The sequence below is a fragment of the Somniosus microcephalus genome, chromosome 13 (genome assembly GCF_052327205.1).
Source record: "Somniosus microcephalus isolate GS21.2 chromosome 13, FLI_Smic_1.0, whole genome shotgun sequence".
In the NCBI taxonomy this organism is placed as follows: domain Eukaryota; kingdom Metazoa; phylum Chordata; class Chondrichthyes; order Squaliformes; family Somniosidae; genus Somniosus; species Somniosus microcephalus.
The window spans coordinates 31,860,826-31,888,011 of record NC_140999.1 but is presented as its reverse complement, the minus strand read 5'-3'; the positions used below and the strand labels follow the sequence as shown (position 1 = coordinate 31,888,011).

At 47.4% G+C, this 27,186-nt stretch overlaps 1 protein-coding gene across 4 annotated transcripts in view; it reads left to right on the top strand.

Moving 5' to 3' along the window:
• Positions 1–27,186, top strand: part of LOC147108188 (leucine-rich repeat and immunoglobulin-like domain-containing nogo receptor-interacting protein 2) — a 322,653-nt gene that overhangs the window by 266,720 nt on the left and 28,747 nt on the right. Inside the window, exon 1 of one of the 4 annotated variants that reach the window (XM_086004726.1) lies at positions 15,592–15,615. The exons of the other annotated variants lie outside the window; for them this stretch is intronic. The gene's annotated coding sequence lies outside the window, so the exon portion shown is untranslated. Of the gene's footprint in view, positions 1–15,591; positions 15,616–27,186 lie in introns of those variants that run through there. 4 annotated transcript variants of the gene reach the window in all.

Here is a 27,186-nt window from a genome sequence, read left to right as displayed (position 1 = left end):
GAGGGAGAGGAGAGGGAGGGTGAGGAGAGGAGAGGGAGGGTGAGGAGAGGGGGAAGTTGGGAGAGGAGAGAGAGAGAGGGGAGGGAGGGAGAGTAAAGCAGGGACAGGGGGAGGGAGAGAGAGCGGGGAGGGAGAGAGAGGGGGAGGGAGGGAGAGAGAGGGGGAGGGAGGGAGAGGAGAGGGGAGGGAGAGAGAGGGGGAGGGAGCGGAGAAGGGGAGGGAGGGTGAGGAGAGGGGGAGAGAGGGAGAGGAGAGGGGCAGGGAGGGTGAGGAGAGGGGCATGGAGGGAGAGGAGGGAAGGAGGGAGGGAGGGAGAGGAAAGGGGGAGGGAGGGGGAGAGAGAGGAGACGAGAGGAGAGGGGGAGGGAGGGAGAGGAGAGGGGAGGGAGGGAGAGGAGAGGGGAGGGAGGAAGAGAGAGTAAAGCAGGGAGAGACAGGGGGAGGGACGGAGAGACAGGGGGAGGGAGAGAGAGAGGGCGAGGGAGGGAGAGAGTGAGGCGGTGGGAGAGGGAGGGAGAGCTCGCCTTCTTCCTTCCTTTGCAGGGGTCCATCGGGCCAGGCCTCAGGCGCTCCTTCCCCCCCTCTCTCTCCAGGCTAATCCCGAACTAAATCCAGCAGACTCTCTCTCTCTCTTCCCCCCCATCTCTCTCTTCTCCCCCCATCTCTCTCTTCTCCCCCCAGTCTCTCTCTTCTCCCCCCGTCTCTCTCTCTCTCTCTCTCTCTCTCTGCCCCGTCTCTCTCTTCCCCCCCAGTCTCTCTCTCTCTCTCTCCCCCCCCCCAGCCTGTCTCTCTCTCTTTCCCTCTCTCTCGCTCTCTCCTTCCCACACAGACAGACAAACTCTTTCATATATATAAAAATTATTTCTACTTTTTTCATAACAACATGCCCTCAAAAAACCCTCGGCACCGCCGGGCACTCCAGCTAGTATATGATATATATGATTTATATATAGCAAATGAAAATCCAGTCACTAAGAAAACTTGGAGCTCAAAGAGCAAGGATAATTCCTCCTCAAAGCAGTACTTAAAACAAAGTTAATGTAGGTCAGTGTATAACACTACACCTTTTTAAAAGAAAAGCAGCCATCCAATAGTACCAAAGTGACACTTAGCGCTGGCCTCTATCTATCCAGATAAGCCTTCTGCTTATTTCAGTTATGCTAAAATATTAAGTAGCAGTTGTCAGGGATCTTTACCTTTTTCATTACTATTCTGGTGTTTAAATAGGATCATTATTGGTCATAGCAGGCAGATTATAGAAAAGTGACAATTGTCCTATTAGCCCATTGCTACCATGCATTCAGTTTCTGTTGCTTGTAAATACTAAAGGCTACACATTACTGTTGGCCATATTAGCAGAGGAAAACTTGAGCACTGATTTTAAGAGACTCTGCCAGTAGCGTGGAGCTTTGTTGATTCTGGGTGGGGACTAGAAAGTCGAATACACATGCTAAGTAGCTCAAATCACCAAAAAAACAACCATTCAAAACCAGGATCTGTTAAAAAAGTTTCTATTTCTTGAAAACATGTCCAGTAACTAAAATAATTAACCAATGAACAACCATAAAGGGAGCCAGTCAAATCTCTGGTAAAATTTGATCCGTTTATAGAGGTATGTTGCTTCTCCACCTACCCATTTTATGCAATATTGAATATATAATCTTACATTTGCAGAAATTCTTGTCAACATTTTCCATTATAAATTCCTATGTTCACATTTACAAGAGAAACTGTGGGCTGAATTTTGCCGGCACTCAGAGGGAGGGTTTGGAGGTGAGTCTGCTGTCAAAATCCAAATGATTGACAGCGGGCCAGTATCCTGCTCTGAACCCGCCTCCTTGTGAGTTTCCCTAGTGCCGGTTCTGCCTGTGCTTTGCAGACATGGCACTAAGCGGCGGGTCATCCAATTGTGCTAGTTGAGAGGATGTTTAAACCAATTTACTCACCATTTTAGAAGGCACAAGTGTTGCGTTTGCAAAGATAATCCAGAGACTGTAAGCAGAGTTCAGTTCACGTTGCTTTTTTAATGACTGCCACACACACACTTCCAGGCAGAAACAATCGAATACCTATACACAATACAATGATAACAGCACTATCAAACTCCATGTGCTCAGGCCAAGGCAATCGAGTACCTATCATCAATGTCAGACATAACATTTCCTCCCCCCTCACAGAATTTCAAACATGAAATGTAGTGACAAAGTCCTGTAGGTGGCCAGGGCGAGAACGTGTACGAACAGGCCGAGGTGTGGACTGGTGAAGAGCAGGCCGAAGTGGGGACTGCTGAGGAGCAGGCTGAGGCACAACATCTGCTTGGCGGTTGGTTGGCTGAGTAACATATGCATCCCGCCACTCTGGGGGTAAGGCTTGGGGGTTAGGTCCGTATAATCCCGCATCAGGGGGTGCTGGCACCTTCCGAAGGCGGCTGGCATGCCACCGAGAGCCGTCAGTGAGGCAGAAAGTGGCTGGTCCAAGTTGGCGGCTGATTTGGAGAGGGGAGGACCAGAATGACGCCATCTTATTATTGCGGTGAGGCCTGCGGACTCTGACCCAATCGGAGACTGAGATGTTGGGCGCCTTGGCCCTCTTCGACTGGTCGAAGCGGAGTTTCATCTTCTCCTGCTGTCTAGCGACTGTGGCTTGAGCCGGTGGAGCAGGGCTCTGAGCTAGCGAGGGGCGGAGCCTGCCAAAGGGCAGCATGAGCTCATGGCCTAGCATGAGGGATGCGGGTGAGACCCCTGTAGTGGAATGCTGGGAGGCTCTGTGGTGCAGCAGTGTGTGGAGGAGGGCCTTGTCAAACGCACACCCCTGGGATAGGTGTGCTCTGAGGCCATTTTTCAGTGTCTGGTTAAAACGCTCCACCCCCCCCATTTGACTCAGGGTGGTAGTACGCTGTGCGAATGTGATGGATGCCCTTGCTCTCAAGGTAAGAGGAGAGTTCTGAAGAGACCATTTGGGGGCCATTGTCTGTGGTGGTGGCCTTTGGATGCCCCCAGCGGGAGAAGAGGGACTCAAGGATATCAATGATGACCCGAGAGGTGACGGAGCCCACGGCAGTGACCTCTGGCCATTTTGAGTGCAGGTCATAGGTCACCACTAGGAACCATTGATGGTGGGGGACACCATGGATCTCCCCGCAGACGTCCAGCTGCAGGTGCTCCCAGGGCTGAGAGGGCCAGGCAAGGGGTTGCAGGGGTGGGGGAGCTTGGTGGCCAGTCTTCCCACTTATAAGGCAGGCTGCACAGTCCTTGACCAGGGCCTCAATTTCCCTGTTGATACCCGGCCACCATATTAGGTCTCGACATCTTTGTTTGAGCTTCACTATGCCCAAGTGGCCCTCCTGCGCCATGGATAAAACACGCGCACGAAGGGCACTTGGGACCACAGTGCAGAGCCCACATGCAACACAGGAGTCATTCCAGCAGGAGAGCTCCTCTTTAACTCTGGAGTAGGCAGACAGTTCCTCAGGCACCTTGCGAGGCCAGCCATCTCTGATGAAGGTGCACAGCTGGGAGAGGGCCGGATCCTGTTCAGAGGCCTCTTGAGCTCCTGGAGAGAGACTGTGGTTTGGAGAGGCGTGTGCAGCATCTGGACGATATCCTGCTCCACATGTTCAGACCTGACGAGTGGGGCTGGGGCAGAGACAGTGCGGGAGAGCAGTACTGCAACAACATTCTCACGTCCTGGTGTGAACTGGAGACTGAAATTGTATTGGCGGAGGCGGTCAGACCAGCGGTGTAGACGCAGTGGTCTGTGGCCCGTGCTGGATGTCGACAGCAGGGCAGTGAAAGCCTGGTGATCAGTTCGCAGGGTGAAGGCACGGCCATACGTGTACAGGTGCCACCGCTCACATGCCCAGACGCACGCCAGCGCCTCACGCTCGCCTACTGAGTACTTCTGTTCAGTGGGGCTAAGGGCTCGGGAGGCAAAGGCGATTGGTTTCTCCACTCCATTCTGTGTCTGCGATAACACCGCCCCCACAGCTGCAGCGGACGCGTCGCAGGTGACGAGGGTGGGGCTGGCGACGTCAAAGTGAGCCAACACTGGAGGCGACGTGAGCTGCGATTTGAGGAGGCGAACAGCTTCCGTACAGGCTTGTGACCACACCCAGGGCTCATCCTTTCGCAGGAGCTGGCGCAGTGGGGCTGTGGTGGCTGAGGACTGGGGCAAAAACTTTAGGTAGTACCCAGTCATGCCAAGGAAGGAGGCAACCTGTGCTGCAGAGCTGGGTTCTGGGATGCTGTGAATGGCATCCACGTTTGACTGGAGTGGGGATATACCGTCAGCCGACAACCGAAACCCCACAAATTTGATCTCTGAAACAGCAAAGACACACTTTTCGCCATTCAGTGTGAGCTTGTGTTTTGCTAGAGCTGTGAAAACTCTGTGAAGGCGTTCGTCGTGAGTGGCGGTCGAGGGCCCATGCACGACGATGTCATCCAGGTAGATGGCCACCCCAGGAATGCCCGCGAGCACAGAGTACATCACCTTTTGGAAGCAGCTGGGTGCAGAGCTAAGTCCAAATGGCATCCTGGTGTACCGAAAGACGCCAGCATGTGTCACAAAAGCAGTGAGGTCCCTGCTGCTGGGGTGGAGGGGAACCTGTAGATAGCCCTGTCGAAGATCCAGTTTCGAGAACAGGATGGAACCATAGAACTGCGCTGTGAGTTCCTCTGACGTAGGCAGTAGATATTTATCAGGGATTACGGCCTTATTCACTGCTCGAAGATCGACACAGACGCGTAGACCACCTGACTTTTTCGTTGCGACCACCAGGTTGGAGACCCATGGGGAGGCATCAACTGGTTCGATGATGCCGGCTTCCAGTAGCTGCTTTAGTTCTGCTGTGACCCCGTCACAGAGAACAAGCGGGATGCGGCACAGTGGCTGAATGACAGGGGGAACGGTGGAGTCAACCATGGGCTGGTGGGTGAAGGCAGTCAGACAGCCCAGACCCTCGAAGAGTGCTGGCCATGTTTGGCGCCACGGTGAGGCGACGTGCAGAATCGCAGACCCGCCGGTGTCCAAGAGAGAAAAACCCAGGTTAGTGAAAAGATCCAGTCCCATCAGGTTAGCTCCTTGGCGTGCCACACGAAAACAAATATCTGGCAAAACTTTTGTTCCATAGCGTACAGTGATGTTGATTGAGCCCACTAGTCCAACTTTCGAATTACCATACCCGCAAAGGGTAGTGGAGGGCGCAGAGAGTGGCAGGGAGCTGAAAAAGCGTTTGAATGTGTCCACATTCAGCAGTGAGACGCTGTGGGATGCACACATCATTCAGGTTAATTGTGCATGCCTTGAAAGCCACTACTGGCCCAGAGCTCACGTTGTGAATTATAGTGCTTGAGGACTGAGAGTGTTCATTTGTAGCAACCGGGGCAGAGCGGCAGACATTGGCAAAGTGATTTTGTTTTCCACAATTGCGACAGGCTTGGCCGCGCGCGGGGCAATTCTGCGCTCTGGTAGCATGTGAACGAGATCCGCAGTTTCCACACTGTTGCCGCGGTAGCGCGCGTTGCTGCCGTCGCGCGAGCATTACCGTGTCAGAGCTGTCGGGGCCGAGGGCGCTGTCACTGGGTGTGTGTGCTAGTTTCGCTGCACATTCGGCTGCAGACTCCACTTGAAAGGCAATGTTGACTGCCTGTGACAACGACAGATCGTCGGACTTGAGTAACAGTCTTTCACGCACTCTCACGTTGTTTGTGTGCTGTTAGTTGATCACGCACCATCTCATCTTGTAGTGCACCGAACTTGCACGAGCTAGCTAACCCCCTCAAATTAGCCACATATTGATGCACCGACTCGCCGAGGAGTTGGTGACGCTGTCTAAAAATGAATCGCCGCAGGAGGGCACTTTGTGTGGCTTAGAAGTGTGTGCTTAACAGAGCCACAGCGTCATCATATGTTTGAATTGAGTCTGCTGTGCATAATGTCCCAAGAACACGCTGGCCCTCTGCTCCTAAGCAATGGGATAACAGTGCCTTTTTCCGAGCCGTACTCACAGTTTCTAGTCCAAGAGCAATGAGGTAGGTTTCAAAGGACTGTAACCAGTGAACCCATGGGATCGGGGGCTCACCTGGTAGTGCAAGGAAGGGAGGAGGTGGTGGAAGGGAGATTTCAGCCATCCTTGTCGCCAAATGTTGCGTTTGCAAAGATAATCCAGAGACCGTAAGCAGAGTTCAGTTCATGTTGCTTTTTTAATGGCTGCCACACACACACACTTCCAGGCAGAAGCAATCGAATACCTATTCACAATACAATGATAACAGCACTATCAAACTCCATGTGCTCAGGCCAAGGCAATCGAGTACCTATCATCAATGTCAGCCATAACAACAAGGGCCCAGAAATTAGGATCGGGGGCTTGCCGCGCGTGCAAGCCCCCAATGTGCACTTACCCGGCGCACCGACAGCTGAAGTCTGGGACTGCTTGGAATTCCTGTCACTGGCCCGGTTCAGCTGTCGGCGCGCTGTGCTTGCCTGATCCAGCGGTGTAGTTTGTTCGATGTGCCGGCTGGGATCAGGTGAGCACTGGGCAGCCAATCAGGGGAGGGGAAACTTCATTCATGAGTTTGATAGTAAGAACTCTCAAACTCATGAAAACTACGGGCGCCCAAAACACTACTTAAACTTTAAATAAAATTTTAAAAAACATCCCACTAATTAAATGAACTATAAATAACTTTAAAAACTATTTTAAACAATTAATCAAATTTTTGAAAAATAATTTTTTAAGAAATCGGGTCTAAAAATAAACTTACCTTACTGTAAAGTCCTTAAAAACAATAAAGCTGTGGATAAAATGTTATAATTTTAAATAATAGACCACTTACCTTAAAGAATCAAGTCCTTACATCTCCTTTTTACATTTCTAAAAAGTTCAGGCCCTTACACACGGGCAAACCTGTCAAAAAGAAGGAAGTTCAACGCGTGCGCGCAGAGTCCTGCGCGCACGCGTTGGACCTTTGAACCCCTTGGAGGAAATGCCGGTTTCCCGCGCATGCGCTGTGCATGCTGAAATCCGGCACTTCCAACGGGCCCACGCGTGAGTACCCCGTCCGTACTCACGCGTTGGAAGCGGAATTACTGGCCCAAGGTATTTTCCCAAGTTTTCCACGAGGTTCCCATCGCTTGGGGATCACGATGTATGTCGAGTTCTGAACAACTTCCATTTCTTTCAATAGATGACAGCTGCAAAAGTGGTTTAAAACCTACCATTTTACAGCTGGTCACTTTCCACTCTCAGAAGCTTCAGGCTTGAGTATTTGGAACAGATTTTTAAGTTTTATGCATTTGGGAAGTGTTTGCAGTAAACTCTCTATTCATTGTCAACTCCTTGCAACATCATATCTAACCCTTGATAGATTGGTTCTGTCATCTGAACTTCACCTGCCATATGAATCATCAGAATGGCACGATTTATGCTCTGTCACCTTGGCCCTCCGAACCTGATGATGATCAGCCACAGCAACAGCAGAACCAGCCACACCAGCAGCAGCAATAACAAGAGCACCAACCTTCTCCTCAACCACCTGATGCTGCACAGGGCAGAGGGCATCAGCACAGGGCTGGCCCATGCCAGAGGTCATACCCCCAACACAGGGTCTACAGGCAGAGGATAAGTTTCCTCAACATGACGGAGCAGCAGTGCCAAAGGAGGCTCAGGCTATCGCGCCAGGTCGTCGCCAACATTTGTGGATTGCTGGAGCAATGCCTGCAGCCCAGAGGAAGAGGTGGACACCCCTTACCAGTGGCTGTCAAACTCACCCTTGCCCTCAACTTCTTCGCCTCAGGCTCCTTCCAGGCATCTGCAGCAGACATTTGTGGCATCTTGCAGTCGGCCGCCCACAGATGCATTGCACAGGTCACCGATGCCCTCTTTAACAAGTCCACCAATTATATTCATTTTGTCACTGATGAAGGCAGTGTCAATGAACATGCGCTTGGCTTTGCCGATCTAGCTGGCTTCCCACGGATGCAGAGCATCATTGACTGCACACATGTGGCCATCAAAGCACCCCCTCATAACCCAGTAACATTTGTTAACCGCAAGGGCTTCCACTCCTCAACGTGCAGCTGGTCAGCAACCATGGGAAAATTATCATGCATGTGTGCGCCAAGTTCCCTGGCAGCTTCCATGACTCGTACATCCTGCGCCACTCCACCGTCCCTCAGCTCTTCGCTCTGCCAAACAGTCTTTCTGGCTGGCTGCTTGGAGATAAGGGCTATCCCCTGAAGACGTGGTTCATGACACCTTTGAAAAGGCCAACAAACGAGGCTGAGGGATGATATAATCAAAGCCACATCTGGATGAGAAGTGTCATCGAGCAGACAATAGGCTTGCTGAAAATGTGCTTCAGATGCCTCGACAGATCTGGAGGAGCCCTTCAGTGTGCAGCAGCTAGAGTCTCACGAATAGCTGTCGTCGGCTGCGCCCTGCACAACATGGCGAGGCAGCGAGGATTAGCACTGGATGAGGAAGACGCTGCTGAGCGCAGAGCCTCATCGGAGGACGAGGAGGAGAATGAGGAGGAGCACCATGAGGCTGGTTACGAGGGTGAGGAACACCTGGACAAGCCGGTGGTCCCATTGCTACCAGTACGCGAGCACGTTGCTGCCCGTCACGCCAGGGATACCCTTATCAATGGCAGATTTCAATAACTTCATGCAGCTCATGCATATGGCTGCCACCCGCGTATGCAGGTTTGCATCACCCAACACCAACACCACCATGCAGCAGTCAAACAATGATTCGTCCCTTGTTTTGACTCTCACCACCATTGCTGGGTGTGAAATGAGCCCTGATCACTCTGCCGCTTCCATTTCATCACACAAATTTGCCAATGACCTCCAAGTGTGACAATTAGCTGATTTATTAACAGCAGTTCATAGAATACTAACATGACATTGATAAAGAAAGACGCACCCGAGTGACTACCCTTGTGACTATTTGTGTGGGATCTTTCTTTTCCAGGTGCTTCTATGTCATGCTACCCACACAGCTTCAGCAGAGGTAAACGCAGCCTCCTTACCTTCCTGCTGCGCCTGCTTAGGCACCTTTGGCAGTTGTCCTCTGGGTTTTGGAGCTATTGATAGCTCCGCCAAAGTCTGCTCCTCCTGCGACTGTGCATGCGCAGACTCGGCCATCACTGTCCGGGGAGGCATCTGGGGCTCTGACCGAGGGATTGGCAAGTGGGTGGAAGTCAGAGCTCTTGGAGCAGAGCCCCCACTTCCATGTCTCCCCCCAGCATCATCCCTCTCACGGGCCACCCACACTTCCCTGCTAGCAAGTAGCTGGAGAACACCTTGCTGTACTTCAGTGGGGCCATGAGGACCCACCTCTATACTAGCATCCCTTCTACAAAGCATGTCTATGAGCCTCTGGTTTCTATCCTCCATAGATGCCCATCTCTCCTCCATTTTCCCCCACCTCTCCTCCATAGATGAGCATCTATTTTGAAGAGAAACCATGTTCTCATACGACTGGCGCTGTGTCTCCTCCAGGCAGGTGGCCATCCTATCCATGAAGGAAGCTATAGTTGCCAGTGAGTGCGCCATGGTGTTGCTCATGCTGGAAATGGACCCCTGCATTCTCTGCACACTCGCAGTCACCGTGGTCGCAAAACTAGTCAGAGCCTCCTGCACTTGTTCCTGTAGCTCCAGGATCACCCTCTTCGTGGATGGCCCCCGAGGCTCAGCGTCAGTATGCAGCCGAGCAGAACTAGAAGACTCCTGCGCGCTCCGACGAGGAGCCTCCACTGCTGTCAATGCCTCCACCATCTGCTCTTGCTCACTTGTGATCTGTGAGACACCAGGTGACAACACTACTCTATCTCGCGACGAACACACCGAGGTGTGCGTCTCTGCGCTGGTGCTAGGTTGCCTTGTCTGAGATGACGTTGTGCCCTCAGAGGCAGGAAGCTCCTCTGAGGAGCCTTCTTGATGTTGCTCCTGGACATTGTGAGAGGCTCTTGATGGACCTGTGGGAGAGTGAAAACATCAGTTAGATATACAGGATGTCTACTGCAGACACATACCATTATCCACATGATGAGCATTCATCTTGTCTTGACATCACACCCCATATGAGGCAATGATGAAAGGCATGCAATTTTATGGAAATCATTCTGTCACCAACTTCTTCTACACCAGCCCCTCTCTCCGTCCCCCACTTCTGGAATGTCCACCACTCCAGCAATCTCCAGTGCTGCCCCCTCTGCACTCGTCAGATATGACAAGGTTTGTGGAGGCTCTCCTCCCGTTCTCTCCCTCTCTCTCTTATTGTGGGCTATCATTTCCTGCAAGGAGGGAAAGAAGAGAAGGTTCAGTGAGAGTGAAGGTATGAGTGTAAGGAATGGAATGGGATAGAGCTTTACACTGACAATTTGATGGAGTGGGTTGGCAATACCAAGTTGCCTCCTTTTGTGTTGTTAGTTGCTGTCATTGCATAATGATGAGGCTCGGTGTGAGGGCTGCATAGTAAGATGGCTACCTGATAATGTAGATAGAGTTAGAGGGATGGATGAAGGTACAAGGGATGTTGGGCTGTGTAGCATTGTGCAGGAGTAGGGGTGGCAATGTGATGAGATGCACAGCAGCATCAAGGTAATTGTAACGTAACACGCACTTTTCCTGATCTTGCTAGATCATTGAACCTCTTGCGGCATTGCACCCAGGTGCAAACCACCACTGACAGCCCCATAACCTCCTGCGATATCTGCAGCCACGCTGCCTTCGTCTGCTGGGGAGGCCTCTTCCTACCGTCCGCAGGGAAGAGAACTTCAAGATGATGGAGGGACTCATCTGTGAAGCAAGGTGCTGCAAGCTCATAGTGCAGAGACTCAAACACTGACAGCACTGAATGCTATCAATTGGCAATTGACAGTAACTGGAGCCATGGCCCCTTTAAATAAACCGGCAATAATCACGTCATCTGGTGATGTCACCAGACCTGCACCCTTTAATAGGGCCGGGAAACATGCAGGGTGGGCTAACAAGGCCCATTAGGGCAAGATTCGATTTATCGACAGGATCCACGCATCAGCGGGGTCGCCCCCCCACCGCCAACCTCTCCCGCCTTGAAGCTGCGCAGGTAGGCGAAATCGCGACCTACCTATGTAAACTTGTCACACTGTAATTACACCCCCAGTGAAGGGGCAATAGAATCCATGATTGAATTACGTCTGTGTGCTCTGGTCCAATTATTCTCAGGCCTCTAACTCTGCCCCCACTCCACCAACATCTGAAGAATACATTTGTTCTTCACTCCCTGGGGTCAATTTTGAATCTTGGCTGGCTGCCCTTTCCGGTGGCACAGAGGCCTCATCAATTTTGAGGCCCTGGCCTCATTTAAATTTGGCAGGCCCCAGATGTGGGAAGCCAAACAGGTCTTAAGAATGGGCCAAGGCGCAGGGCGGGTGGGGTTCATGATCGCGGAGTGTGGGGGCCCCAGGGCTGCAGCAACCTAGATTATTTTTGTGGGCATTTATCTTTGGCGGGCCTATTTACGTCATAGGACCCCAATTTCTATATTAAAAGGGGCCTATTGCCTAAAACAGGCCGGTGGTTTGGACACCCGCAGAAGGCCACTTTCAAAATGGAACCAATGCTTCGCCGGTGTTATTGGGGTGGTAAGACTACTGGCCCCATTTTGAAGCTAAGTGAAGGCAATGAGAATTGACCCCCTGTGTGCGATGCCATGAGATATCAACTAATATATATCTGTAATTTAAAAGTTGTAAGTTTGTGCATAATTACTATCTACACAACCTGACTTCCTGTTGTCGCATTTTATGTCATACTTTTTGTGTAAACTTCCTCTATTATAAATTCCTACGTTCACTTTTATAATGGATTTTGCTTCATCACTGTGCAATATGACCCATCAAATTGTTCAAAATGCTTTCTGAATATATTTTTATCCACTTTTTCTTTCTTAGTAACTGAAATTTCTATGTAAATAAAGTAAGGATTTAAACAAAATTAAAAGAAAAATTACAGGCCCTGAATTTGCGGTCAGAGGAGTACTTCTCGAGAAATATTTCCAAACTTACCCCTTGGCTCCAAAGCTATGGAGAGTTTGGGACCTGGGCCTGCGGGCGTACGCCTGCGTAAAGGCCCACGGATCCCAGGGACGCAGGCGGTTCGGAAGCGTCCCTGGGATCACGTGGGCCAGGTCCTCCAATCAGAAAGGAGGATTCCATTTCCGAATGGAATCCCCAAATAATGAAACAAGTTAGACAACTGCATTAAAAATAAATGTTCTCAATTTCAAATTTAATTAAAAGTCCCATCAATACAGCGAATACAATAAAAATTTAATTTTTTGAAAAATAATTTTAAGCATTTTAATCCAGGCCAAAGTTTGCATAAACGAATTTTACTGTGCATCATTTTTTATTTTTCAATTAAGATTTATATTGACCCTTACGCTTTTACCAGGCGTAAGGGTCTGGTGGGCATTTGCTGGGCAGTAGTTGGGCAAATAGCCCAACTCTGCACCAGCGAAAGTGAATTTCTAGGCAGTTCTAGGCGCAGCCCAGGCGGAAACACGGAACTTGTGGGGCCTTTCAGAATGCTTACAACAGCGTACGCTGAGCATATGCCGTCATCGCGACCGCACATTCCGGGCCACAGATTTCATATTGGGCCGGATATTCCGATCCCTACGAACATCCCTACTATACACCCATAGATACATCGGAAATGCCGGTTTCAGGCATGCACAGCGCACGCGCTGAAAACCGGCATTTCCAATCTGTCAAGAATGCTCTTGACAGATCGGGTGCCTGCCCTGGAGAAGGGCCTCTGCGGGCGGATAGTTCCGCTTTCTGGAGACCCTCCGCCCGCAGAAAACCCTTCGAATTTTTACGCCTGGTTAAGAGTTGAAAAAAAGTTTTTAAAAAAAAATTCACTCACTTATCATTTAAAAATACTTTAAAGAAAGGTAAGTTTATTTTTAGCCCCGTAAAAAGCTTTGATTATTTTTTTCAAAAAATTAAATTTTTGTTTAAAATATTTAATTTATTGTAATTTCAACCAATTTTAAAAATGTGATTTTAAAAAACAATGTATTTAATGTTTTAAAGTGTTTTTGGGGTGATCTCCATTCATATATTTGACAGGTCTACCTGTCAAGTGTATGAAGGGAAATTCCCTTCTTTGATTGGCTCCCCTTGGCCCACGTGATCCCAGGGATGCTGCGAACTATCTGTGCCTCTGGGATACATGAGCCCTGTGCACTTGGAGTTTGGAGAGGCCCAGCATCGGAACTATATGCACCTCGGGGGCCCTCAGGTAAGTGCGTCGATTTTTTCCAGATCGGAAGCCTCTGATCAGAAAATACAGCCCAATAACATGGTCTCATTTATTAATTGAAGTTTTTACTTCAAGACAGTAGCCTCTCCCAAAAGCCTCGTTTTAACCTAAACCGCCCAATGGGAAACTGACGGGTTAGGGACCTTCACCCATTTTACACCCCGCCTGATTTTGCTTCCATTGACTTATTTTTGCTGGGTCGTGAGATGGACCTGCTGCAGGTTGCAACAGTTCTGCTGCTGCCTGGGCAGCCTGGGGCTATTATGCTTGCTGGCACCTTTGCAGGCATGGGAGGGGCAGGCGGGAGGGTCTGGATGTATTTTCATCCTGAGATTGTATCATTACCCGTGCACATTCCATCTCTGTCCCTGTTACAGCATGGCCACTGATTGGTGCGACAGAAGATCTAATGGATACATTGAGAGAACCCCTGTCTCAGGATTCTTTCTACCCAATTTCCAAGCTTATCAAAGCCGGAAGGAATAGTAATTCCTCTCTGACACTTTAGGGCTGTATGGCAGCTGTCTGAACATCTGTGGTATCCTCAGGGCCTCTGGCACAGACAGCCTGAAGTTGCCACACACACCATGGTGGACTGCAATGTTGAAAAACCATCCAGTGTGGTGGTACCTGAGTGCCAAGTCTTCTACTTTCTTTCTCACCCACACATGTTCCAGGAGCTCCTGGATGGGATTTTCCAGCCTGATCCCAGTGCCTTCCTCCAAACTGGTACATATTGGCTGCCATCTTGCTGTGTACACTGGACCACAATAAAAATGAGAGATAGAAATTGAGTACCTCAGCAAAGGAACAGGAGAGAAAATCATACAGGGAGATTGGGAGACAGACAGAAGAGAAAGGATGTGTGGCAATAGTAGAGTTAAACAAAGAGTAAGAAAAGAGTCAGAAGCAAATAGGTTAATGGACAACTTAATGAGAAAGTGTGTGAAAGCCTTACAGAAACTGAGGCAGAAGAAAAAAGTGGAAGACAAACAGAAGGGCAGAGAGAGCAACATAGATAAATTAGAGTAGGCATTTATCAGAAGGAAGAGAAAACAATTTTGTTATTTCTTTCCATGAGTAATGCCACAGGAAATGAATTAACAACATCATAATTGGATTTATTATTCTCCACTGACTTATTTTGTCGCTATATTATATAGGTTTGGGATATATAGTGTTAACTAGATAGTCACACAAATGGTAATCTATATCTCTCACCGACCAAAAAAATAAACTCAGAAGAAAATCAATAAGCAAAATCCTAATCTTGGGTACAGCCTATTGACAGAGGATGATTACTTAGAAATGGAAGAGCAACTCAATTATAGTAAATCCTATTCGTATTGACTATAAAAGTGCCTAATAAACCTGGGGCTAGATTTTCAGTATAGACAGTTTTGGGGCGCTAACCTTAGCGCCCGCCCGAAGTTAGCGCCCGCCCCAAAGTAGCGCCCTGTTGCCGGAAATTCAGTGGCTTCGCCCTAAGAGGTTGGTGGAGCGCTAAAAGAGGCGTTCCACTACTATCTTTAGGCGCTAAGCCGGCGGTGCAGAGCGCAACACCCGAGCTCGGGCGCAGCGCACGGCAGACACTCTGGTGCCAGTGAGCTCTTAAAGGGGAAGGGTGCATGTGTTTTTTTCAAAGGCAGAGTCTGGGGGGGGGGAGGAGGAGGAGGAGGAGGCCGGAAACATAAATACACCGTTCACAACAACACAGTGGATCCTTCCACACAACACATGCAGACTGCCTTTTATAGTGCAGGAGGAGTGCCCTTTAATTTGCGCTCCCCAGGGTGTGTTGCGTTCCATTTTACAAACGCTCTGGACGCCAGCCGCACAATGGGGCGGTCCGACTGAAGTTTGGATTCGGGGCGGCCAAAGGGCGTTGCACGAGGATGTGACGTCATTTTCTGCGCGTGCATCCGGGCGGCCGCTAAACTTTGCGCCGGCGCTAACGGGCAACTTAATTTGGGGCGGGGCGCAAACTGCGCTGCGCCCGGGCGCTACACGCATAGCGCCCAAAAATCACTTCTCTTAAGGCGCTAACTGCTGGCGCAAGCAACTGAAAATCTAGCCCCTGATCCCTAAAGATAGATTTTCCCACTGTATTATCTTAGGACTAAAATATAGTGATTGTTTAGACAAGACACTTTCAATACAGACTTTACTGCACAATAAAAAGAAGGTACATGAGTTTGAATGAATATGCTACATTGCAAGATTGCTAAAATAATCCCATTATTAACATATATATTTCAGGACTTTGTGAACAAAGGATATTTCAGAAATAAAGTAAGTAATGCCTAAATTCATAAATCTTTCCAGTAAACTGTTTAAGAGCATTATTTTACTGTAGGTACTGGTTTGAGATTGGTATCTTGGAAGAGGATGCAAAATGGACGGTATCACATCTGCCGCCAGTTATAGTCCCCGCCCAATAGTCAGTTCCGTTGCAGTCAATGGACGTGAATATCAGACCGGACGTATAACAGGCAGCAGATGCGATACCGCCCGTTTTGCTTCCCCGCCCAAATCGAATTTCACCCCCATTAACTTTACATGGGAAGATCAGAAAAGAGACTGCAGTCTATGCCCTCTGACTCTGGAGTTTGTGGCAGTCTCGGGGTTCACATTATTTGTTCCATTAAGGATCTTGAATATTTGAAGAAAAATTCCCATGAACCTTTACTTCTCCAGAGTATGCAGTCCCAGGCTATTCAAACTCTCCTAGTACTCAGATGCCTTAAGCTAGTTAACAGTTTGTTTGCCTTTTCCATACTGCTTCTAATGTTTGGATATCTTTGCTGTAGTACATCGATCAGAATTGTGCACAGTATTCCAGATGTAGCCATGCAAATGCCTTGTAGACTCATTGGCCCAGAAATTCGGGTCGGGGGCTTCCCGCGGGTGCAAGCCCCCGATCTGCACTTACCTTGCGCGCCGGCCGTTGAGCTGTGGGCCCCTGTGGAATTCCGATCCGGGGCCTGGTCCAGCTGCCGGCACGCAGTGCTTGCGTATCCCAGGGGCGCAGTTAGTTCGATGCGTCCCCTGGGATCATGTGGGCCATGGGGAGCCAATCGGAGCAGGGAATGCTCCATTCATAAGTCTGACAGGAAGTGCTGTCAAGACTTATAAATACTACGGCCCCAAAACAGCACTAAATCTTCAAATAAATTTTAAAAAACATCACATTTTTAAAATAAACTATAAATTACATGAAATAACTATTTTAAACAATAATTTAAATTTTTGAAAAATATAATTTTATTTTCTAACAGGGCTAAAAATAAACTTACCTTGCTTTAAAGTATTTAAAAATAATAAACCTGTGGAAAAAATATTTTAATTTTAATTAATTCACCACTTACCTTGTAAAAAGCAGGCCTTACACCTGCTTTTTACATTTCTAACTTCTGCAGACTTACACTCCCAGGAAAACCTGTAAAAAAAAAACGAAGTTCAATGCACACGTGCAGCCTCCCCCGCGCACGCGTTCGACCTCTGAACCCCTTCGTTCAGAGGAACGGAAGTGCCGGTTTCCCGCGCATGCGCAGTGCATGCAGAAAACCGGCACTTCCATTGGGCCTACGGGTGAGTACCCCATGCGTACTCACCCGTGGAGACCCGAATTTCTGGGCCATTATCACCTCTTGGGATTTGTGGTCTATCCTTCTGGCTATATATCTCAAGATCCATTTAGCTTTCCTTAGTATCGCCACACACTGCTCTGCTGATTTCAGTGAGCTATCCGCGAATTCCTTACTCTCTCCTGTTCTGTCTCTATCGCTGCAGCCATTTTAGTTTATATCCCCTCTGTTTATTTCCTTTCCCTAGTCCCATTACCTTGCATGTGTCCATATTAAATGCAACTTGCAACATCATCCCCCTTCCCAACCCACCCAGATCTCTTTATATTTGGTTTCCCTTTTCCCTATTGTTTGAAGCCCATCCCCCAATTTGATGTCATCTGCAAATTTAAACTTTCCAACTCTAAATCATTTATACACGCTATAAGCAGCAATGGCCCCAGCACTATTCCCCAGCTGCTGACATCTTGCATGTCAACACAGCTCCATTCACAACCATTCTTTGCTTTCTCTGGTTTAGCCAATTTTCAATCCATCCGAGGAGCTTGTCTGCTAATCCATGCTTTCCTATATTGTGGCTTAATAATAATTTGTGTGGCACAGTATCCCAACTTTTGCTGAAATCCAAGCATATCACATCCACAGAATTGCCACTGTAATTTCCACAAAGAACCCCAGTAAATTTGTTAGACTTCGCTTGCATACCACACTTACTCAGCGTTTCATTGGCCCAGAAATTCGGGTCGGGGGCTTCCCGCGGGTGCAAGCCCCCGACCTGCACTTACCTTGCGCGATGGCAGTTGAGCTGTAGGGCCCCGTGGAATTCCGCTCCGGGGCCTGGCCCAGCTGCCGGCGCGCTGTGCTTGCGTGTCCCAGGGGCGTAGTTAGTGCGATGCATCCCCTGGGATCACATGAGCCATGGGCAGCCAATCGGAGGAGGGAAAAGCCCATTGATAAGATTGACAGGAAGACCTGTCTAAACTTATGAATACTACGGGCTTCAAAATAGCATTAAACCTTCAAATAATTTTTTTTTTAAATCACACTTTTTCAATAAACTACAAATTACATTAAATAACTATTTTAAACAATAATTTAAATTTTTGAAAAAAATAATGTTATTAAAAAATGGGGCTAAAAATAAACTTAACTTGCTTTAAAGTATTTAAAAATAATAAACCTGTGGAAAAAATGTTTTAATTTTAATTAATTGACCACTTACCTTGTAAAAAGCAGGCCTTACGCCTGCTTTTCAAGTGTGTAAACCCTACAGGCTTAACCTCACGTGAAAACCTGCAAAAAAAACCTAAGTTCAAAGCGCACGCACAGCCTCCCTTGTGTGCGCGTTCGACCTCTGAACCTCTTCGTTCAGAGGATCGGAAGTGCCGGTTTCCCGCGCATGCGCAGTGCATGCAGGAAACCCGCACTTCCATTCGGCCTACGGGTGAGTACCCCGTGAGTACTCACCCGTGGAGACCCGAATTTCTGGGTCATTATACCCTCTTTCATGATGCCTTCTAATACTTTACTCACAAAGATGTCTTGACTTCAGTGTGTTCCCCCTCCTTCTACTCTACCATCAAGCATTTAGCTATAATAACCTGCATTCTGGAATTTTATTGCCAAACTCCTCCACTTTGTAGCATCTCTCAATACCTTTAAAAACCTACCTTTCCAACTGTGCCTTCAATCAATTCTCCTGCCCTTAGTCTCCCAGTCCCTGGTCAGTGGATATTACCTCTTTTTCATAAAGTACCTTGGAAAACCTATGGGGGTGATTTTGCCAATGGGAATGTGATGGAGGCGGGACTGCTGCTTGTCGGGTTTTAGTCCCGCCTCCATCGACGTCCGGCCAACCAACGCTATTATCCCTTAATTGACCTTGTTAAGCCCACCCAGCGGGCTTAGCAGGCCAATTAAGGGAAAGCCGGTTACAGGTGACGTCAGCGAGTGACGTTTCATCTGTCAAAAGCTTTTGACAGATGAATTGTCATCGTTTGCCCACTCTGTGAAGCTGTCAAACACTGACAATCTGTCTTCTAAGTTGAGTCCTGGGACACAGGCTTACTTGGAGATCTGCCCTGAGCAGAAAGCAGAAGGCTGCTGCATTTGAGAATGCAGCGCCCATTCTGCTTTCTCTGCTGGTGAGATGAGGGACTCCCGAGACCTGAAGGGATAAAGCATGGAGGAAGAAGCAAAGGTAAGTAAAGCTTTTAAAATGCTTAAGATTCACCTCACATGCTTACCTCTGCACACACGCACCCATCACTCACCTGCACACATCTCGGCCCCTCTGACCCCACAGACCCACGGCTCACCTCGCTGACCCTGGCGAGGTTCGGAGCCGTTGGGAAGCCCACACTTTAGGTGGCAAAATAGGGATTATCCAAAAAACTACCTGTTAACAGGCAGTTATTTGGCACTAATCCCCTTCCCGCCTTGAGGCGGCGGCTCCCAGCACGGGTCAGGTACCCGCCTCCTGGGAAGATGGCACAGAGGCAGGTTGGGGGTGGGATGGGCACCTGCCCCCAGATTCTGCCATCTTCCTAGCAGTCCTGCCTCCATACCCACCTCCCCAGGGCTGGCAAAATCACCCCCGAAGTATTTGGCAGGGGGATGAGACCTGGCTCAGAAAAGGGCAGAATTGGGTATTAAATATTCCTGGTTATAACGTGTTCAGGAAAGATAGGGAAGGAAAGATAGGAGGTTGTGTGGCAGTATTGGTTAAGGAGAATGTTACAGTGCTGGAAAGGGAGGATGTCCTGGAGGGGTCAAGGACAGAATCTATATGGCTAGAGTTAAGAAATAATAGAAGTGCCATTACACTACTAGGTGTATAGACTATGGCCTAGAAATTCGGTGGAGCCCCAAACGGGGCGCCAAGCTCGCCTGGGCACCGGAATTACTGCTGCAAACGGAGCCGTTGCGCCCGCTGGAAATTCAGTTTGAGCGCCCCAAGAGGGACGCGGGGCGCTGGTCGAGGCGCCCCGCATCCCTCTTGGGGCGCTCAAACTGAATATCGCAGCGCATCGTGCCGCAGCGCCACACGCTGCGGCACGGCGCGCTGCGGTACTGCAGGCCTTCCTCCCCTTCCTAAGGGGGAGGGGCCTGCATCAGTGCGATGACCGATCGCGAGTGCCGGCAAAAGAGCCCGGCACCGAGGAGAAGTGCCGGGCTCTCGGGACACAGCCGGCACTGCCCAGGGGGGGGATCAGGAGGCCGGGGACGGAGGTGCTGGCAGGCGGCCACCGAAAAAAATGGCCGCCCCGCACCTCCACCTTAATTTGCGCCACTACCGCCACAGGTAGGCCCCGTGAACCGGGCACGATTTGCGACCGGCGTTACAGAGGCGGGCATGACCAAATATCGCGATCGGGGCAGTAGCGGGGCACTGCGCACACCGATGATGTCATCGGTAGTGGCGCAGCGATACAGGCTAACGCCGCCATTAACGCCCCGCTAAATATCGTGGGAGGCATGGCCAGTGGCGCTAAAGCCACTGAGTGCCCTCTTTAGGCGCTAACTGGTGGCGCAGCCCACCGAATTTCTAGGCCTATAGACCGTCAAATAGTGGGAAAGATATGGAGAAGTAAATTTGCAGAGAAATTACAGAGAGGTGCAAGAACTATAGAGTAGTAATAATGGGGGACTTTAACTATCCTAATATAGACTGGGATCGTAATAATGTTAAAGGCAGAGAAGAGGAAGAATTTCTGAAGTGTGTTCAGGAGAACTTTCTTGATCATTATGTTTCTGGCCCGACGAGGGAGGAGGCATTGCTAGATCTGGTTCTGGGGAATGAGGTAGGTCAAGTGGAGCAAGTGTCAGTAGGTGAATATTTAGGGAACAGTGATCATAGTATCATAAGGTTTATATCAGCTATCGAAAAGGACAAGGAGCAATCTAGAGTAAAAATGTTTAACTGGGGGAAGGCCAATTTCATTGGGCTGAGAACGGATCTGGCCCAGGTAAACTGGGATCAAAGATTGGCAGTCAAAACTGTAATGGAACAATGGGCTGCCTTTAAAGGGGAAATAGTTCTGATACAGTTGAGGTACATTCCCACTAGGGGGAAAGGCAGGGCAACTAAAGTCAGGGCTCCCTGGATAACGAAAGAGATAGAGAGTAGGATGAAGCAGAAAAAGTGCATGTATGATAGATATCAGGTTGCAAATACATCTGAGAATCAGGCTATATATAGAAAGGTCAGAGGAGAAGTGAAAAAGAAAATAAGAGGGTCAAAGAGAGGGTATGAGAATAGAATGGCAGCCAACATAAAAGGTAATCCAAAAGTCTTCTATAGGCATATAAATAGTAAAAAGGTAGTAAGAGGAGGGGTGGAGCTGAAGAGGGACCAAAAAGGAGACCTACGCATGGAGGCAGAGGGTATGGCTGAGGTACTAAATGAATACTTTGCATCTGTCTTCACCAAGGAAGAAGATGCTGCCATAGACATAGTGAAGGAGGAGGTAGTGGAGATACTTGATAGGATATAAATTGATAAAGAGGAGGTATTAGAAAGGCTGACTGTACTTAAACAGATAAATCACCAAGACTGGATGGGATGCATCCTAGAATGCTGAGGGAATTGAGAGAGGAAATCACGGAGGTACTGGCCATAATATTCCAATCCTTAGATATGGGGATGGTGCCAGAGGACTGGAGAATTGCAAATGTTACACCATTGTTCAAAAAAGGGTGTAAAGATAAACCCAGCAACTACAGGCCAGTCAGTTTGACTTCGGTAGTGGGGAAGCTTTTAGAAACAGTAATCAGGGACAAAATTAACAGTCACTTTGAAGGGATCATTACTAGTCCTAGCGCTTTTCGGGCTACCCCAGATCAGGCGTATTCCCCAGACGTTCACCTTCAACTAAAGTTAGAGATAGCCGAATTCTATAAGACGCTTAATTGGGTCTAAAGGTCCAGGCTATCTCTCTCTAAAGGAAAGGAACGACTTGAAGATATTACCGTCTTCCAGATAGCACGTTAAATAAGTTTAACTAGACTGTAACCTTCCAGATATTATGAGGGTCTGGAACCCCCCACCCCCAAATTCTGCAACTCCTCACAAAAGAGTGTACAGAAATTGAGTTTGCGAGTTTGATACAGAAATACTATTTGAGACAATTCTAAAAATATATAGATTTATTAAAGAACCGACTTGCAGTTAACAGCTGGTGAGTCAGTCGTGACTTTAACAGTTCAAAATACAAATAGCTTACATTTCTTATTCTCAGAGATCCTTATTCTCAAATCTTAACTTCGTTACATTTATACATTACTTATTATTTCTAATCCAGAATATCCACCAAAATCAAATAAGAGTACCTCTTGATCCTCGAGACTTAAAGAGTTAAAAACTTACAGAGCCTGCCTCTGAAGTTGAGAATCGTTTGCCCCTTCCAGCGACTTCTGACTTTCTATCTGAAAGCTCCATATTTTATATCCTTTTTGCAGTAGTAAATCCTTTGAAGTTTTCTACTGATGTAAGCTAATTATCTCTAGTCGTTCTCTGCTGACTTCTTTCTACGCTTATTCTCAATCCAGCTGTTAACTTTCAGAATCCTGTCTGTTGTATAGGTGTTTCAAAACTTATCATATGAAATGGTTATTACAGATTTATCTCTTTGATGCCATTCTTACGAAGGACTTCAATTCAATTCTTAATATTGGCTTAACTGGTTATAAGCAGATGTTGTGTCTCCTAACTGTTTCATTTTCAATACAAAAACCATGTGATTGCTTGGTGTCATCTATTGAAGTCATATCTACAAAGTCTTCTGTAGGTATCATATTTATAATATGTAAATCAAAACCACTTCAACCAGGGTGTTCCATGCATTTTTTAGCTACTTCAATTGGTTGTATTATAAACTTATGTTTCCTGTCTTTCATTTGATGCCTTATTTATCAAAGGCACATGGTTCTTTAATGTTCTGTGTTTCTGTTCAAAGTGTTAGGTTTTAACACTATAAACTGGGTATAGCTATTGTGTTGGTTCCAAACTGCAGACTCCTTTGAAGCAAGCCTTTGCTTCTTCAATAGGACCTTTGTCTCAGTATTAACAATCAGTTCCCATTTCAAAAGCTTGTGTGGTGTTTACAACTTTTGTGTTAACACTTCATCTTATCTCAGAAGCCTGTATTCACAGCTTGTGTCATTGAGGTTTTTTAGATTTTTAAACCCAGTATGTCATGTTTTAATAAGGTCAGAATTCTGTTCATAGGATGGTGTAACTTTCTGAAATATGGCTTTTCCTTTACAATTTGGATAGATGTGGATTAATTAAGGAAAGCTAGCACGGATTTGTTAAAGGCAAATCATGTTTAACTAACTTGATTGGGTTCTTTGATGAGATAACAGAGAGGGTTGATGAGGGCAATGTGGTTGACGTAGTGTACATGGATTTCCAAAAGGCGTTCGACAAAGTGCCACATAATAGGCTTGCCAGCGAAGTTGAAGCCCATGGAATAAAAGGGATAGTGGCAGCATGGATATGGAATTGGCTAACTGATAGGAAACAGAAAGTAGTGGTGAACGGTTGTTTTTCAGACTAGAGGAAGGTATACAGTGGTTCCTGAGGGGTCAGTTCTAGGACCACTGCTTTTCTTGATATATATTAATGACTTGGACGTAGGTGTAGAGGACACAATTTCAAAATTTGCAGATGACACAAAACTTGGATGTATAGTGAACAGTGAGGAGGAGAGTGATAGATTTCAGGAAGACAACATGTATCTATAATGTCTAATCAGCAGATGTACGTTCCGTAGAGGTGAGTTATTCATACGAGTCAAGGAGATGTCAGTTGAAACTAGTTGAAGATTGACACACTGTTCCTTCGATCCGGCGTGTGTACAGATGCATGTCATCGGAAAGGCCTTGCCAGGCACTCAGTTGATTCCTTTTTCATCCGTGGTGTCTTCCTCCTTTGCTGAGATAACTCGTTGATCTTTCCTTTTTTCAGTCGTTGCTTTTCGCAAATCCAATTCCTGAAACATGTGGAAGAGCCGGCGACGCTGTCTGACTGACCGTCATCAGTAATTCGATCGCATCCATTTCCTATATTGTGCTCCAAGCTGGGTCTTGAAAGACATCTTTTGACATTGGCCCAGTAATTCGGGTCCCAACGCGTGAGTAAGCACCGTGTACTCACGCCTGGGCTCGATGGAAGTGCCGGTTTTCAGCATGCACAGCGCATGCGCGGAAAACCGGCATTTCCTTTCCTCTGAACCAAGGGGTTCAGAGGCGGAATGCGTGCGCGCAGGAGTCTGCGCGTGCGCGCTGAAATTCCTTTTTTTTTACAGGGTTGCCCGTGCGATAAGGCCTCCAGTTTTTACGCGAGAAAAAAGCAGACGTAAGTACTTAGTTTTAAAAGGTAAGTGGTCTATCAATTAAAGTTAGAAATTTTTTTCCACAGCTTTATTATTTTTAAAGACTTTACAGTAAGGTAAGTGTATTTTTAGACCCGATTTGTTAAAAAAAAAAAATTTTCAAAAATTTGAATAATTGTTTAAATTAGTTTTTTACAGTTATTAATAGTTCATTTAATTAGTGGGATTTTTTAAAACTTTTATTTGAAGTTTAAGTACTGTTTTGGGCACCCGGAGTTTTCATGAGTTTGACAGTTCTTACTATCAAACTCATGAATGAACTTTTGCAACCTCCGACTGGTTGCCCAGTGCTCACATGATCCCAGCCGGCTCATCGAACTAACTACGCTGCTGGATCACGCAAGCACAGCGCGCCGGGAGCTGAACCGGGCCACTGACAGGAAATCCACACAGGGCCAGGCTTCAGCTGTCGGCGCGCTATGTAAGTGTAGGTCGGGGGCTTGCACCCGCGGGAAGCCCCTGACACCAATTTCTGGGCCATTGTCTATGGAGACAGTTTTAAGAATATGCTTGCCATTCGGCTAGTTAATATGTATTTGAACTGTTCTTTCGTTAATAACAGAATGTATTTGAACAGGTTTTTTCGGTCTTAAACCAGGTTTTTGCTCGAACTTCTTTTCCTGTACCCATTCTCCTACTATGGGTTGCCATGCTTTATTTGTCAATTTCTTCTGCCTATTTGCTTCCATTATCCTCTGATCAATTCGATGAATCTCCTCTGTTACTTCTTTTTAAAAATCTAACTGTCGCTGTCGGGTCAAGGACTCAGAGTATGTAGAGGCAATAAAAGAACTATGGGTAAGCGGTGTATGCATCTCAACCCCATACATCAGATAATATGGGGTTTTAGGGGACACTGTCCCTGATGCAGATGTGGGCACATTATTGAGTGATAGCTGCACCTCCGGAATGATGGTGGTCCACTTAGCCCCCTGATTCTCAACAGTTTGACCAATAGCTTTTTTACTTCCTGGTTTTTATGTTCCACCAGCCCCGCTGATTGCGGATGATGTGGCGTGCTTTGCTCTAACCCAATCCCCCTTTGTTCGCAGTAGTCTTTGAAGACCTTAGATACAAAGGCTCCGCCTTGATCGGAGTGTAAGATTTTGGGTGCATCAGTTACAGTAATTATATCAGAAATAGCCCTGGCAAGTGCGTTTTCCGAAACTGTTTTTGTGGGGACCAGCCAGCAGAAGGAAGTGCATCCATCTACACAAACGAGAGCATGCCTATGTCCCAAAGATGGGGGAAGTGGTCCAATAAAGTCAATAAAGAATTTTCCCATTTGCTCATCAGCTTTCACAGGAGCCAATGGTGGTGGCTTATTTAGTGATGACATATTCGTTAAACAGCATGGCTCACAATTTGCCACGTATGTTTTACAGGCTTAAAGCATGGCTGGCCACCAATATAAGGGGGTCAATTTGCAGAATGTTGTTCTGGCACCACAATGTGCTTGACTTATGCCCTCATGAGCTTCTTTTACAAGCTGTCTCGGGGGTATCTCTCGGTTTCCCTTGGGCAACTTAACTAGTACAATACCCGTAGGGGTTTCCGAGTAAAAGTACTTTGGTGGATATCCTGGTGGATTCTCCTTTGTCGGGTCTAATAGCTGAATCAGTTCCTCATCCTGATTAGCTGCCCGTTCCGCCCTAGTGATTACAGTAACATTGGCAGGCCCCTCTCGAGGGGGTGTCATGCAGACCGAACGTTTTGCTTATTCGTCTGCAAGGCTGTTTCCTTTTGAGTGTACTGTCCCAATGATATGCCCGTTTACATGAATCACCTGACAATTCTTTTTCTCCATTCTCGAACAGAGAATATCTTCCCACAATGAATTATGTTTTATGGGTTTACCCTTATGATTGGAAAAATTTGTTTGTTCCCAGAAAACTAGATCTTGGTTATATCCTCTTTTACAGTAGTCACTATCCGTGCAGATTAGTGTGGGTTTAATAGGGTCTGCTTTCTCTAAAGCACACTGTAGTGCTGCGGCTTCAGCATATTGCGCTGTCTTATGGCCAAGGGGTATAGACAGTAATTCTTCTGGATAAAAAGAATAGGAATCTCGAAAAGTCTCTACGACTATCCCCATCCCAGCTGAGGATTGTTAGGATGTCTCTTTTTTAATCGTCATTGACGATCCAACACAGTAAATAACTTGATGGTATTCTGTAAGCGGTCTCATAGGTATCTGTCTGATTCCCTCCTCCGTATCATCATCCTCCATGATGGGGAGATGCTCTAAGTCCATTTTCGGGGAGAGAAATTTAAAAATGAGTGTAGGATCATTCAAGAATGATGCCCATTTATCATATCAGATCTGGATGGCTCTTTTTTCATCAGAAGCCATCCTCAATCCTGATCTTAAATCGGGAATCTCAGTATAAATGGTAATGGGGTATTTCCCTTGAACGGTTCATGCCTTGGTGAGGCATTGGACTACCATAGTCATGACCCTTTCGTTTTTAATGTACCTCCTTTCGACATTGGAAAAGTTATAAGAACGGAACTGAATGGGTACTATGCTCTTTTCATTATAGAAAACTGCAACTACCACTTTAGGTGATGACCTGAGATGAATCTTGAAGGGAACTTGTAGGTCCCTCTGTTCCAGGTCAATGGCTTTTTGTACCTCTCGGCATAATTTTTGCAATTTTGAGTTATCGGCTGGTAAAAATATGAATGGTCCTTTTTCTGCCTCGCCCACTCTAGCATACAGGGGTGCTGAGAGCTCGGCAAAGGTTGGCGTAAAGGATCGAGCAAAATTCAGGAGTCCTAAACTGGCTTGCAGATTTTTCAGAGTTTTAAGATATTGAATGGTGGCTAACTTTTCTTTATAGGATTGAGTTAATCCTCTACCGTTTCCAGTTATTCGC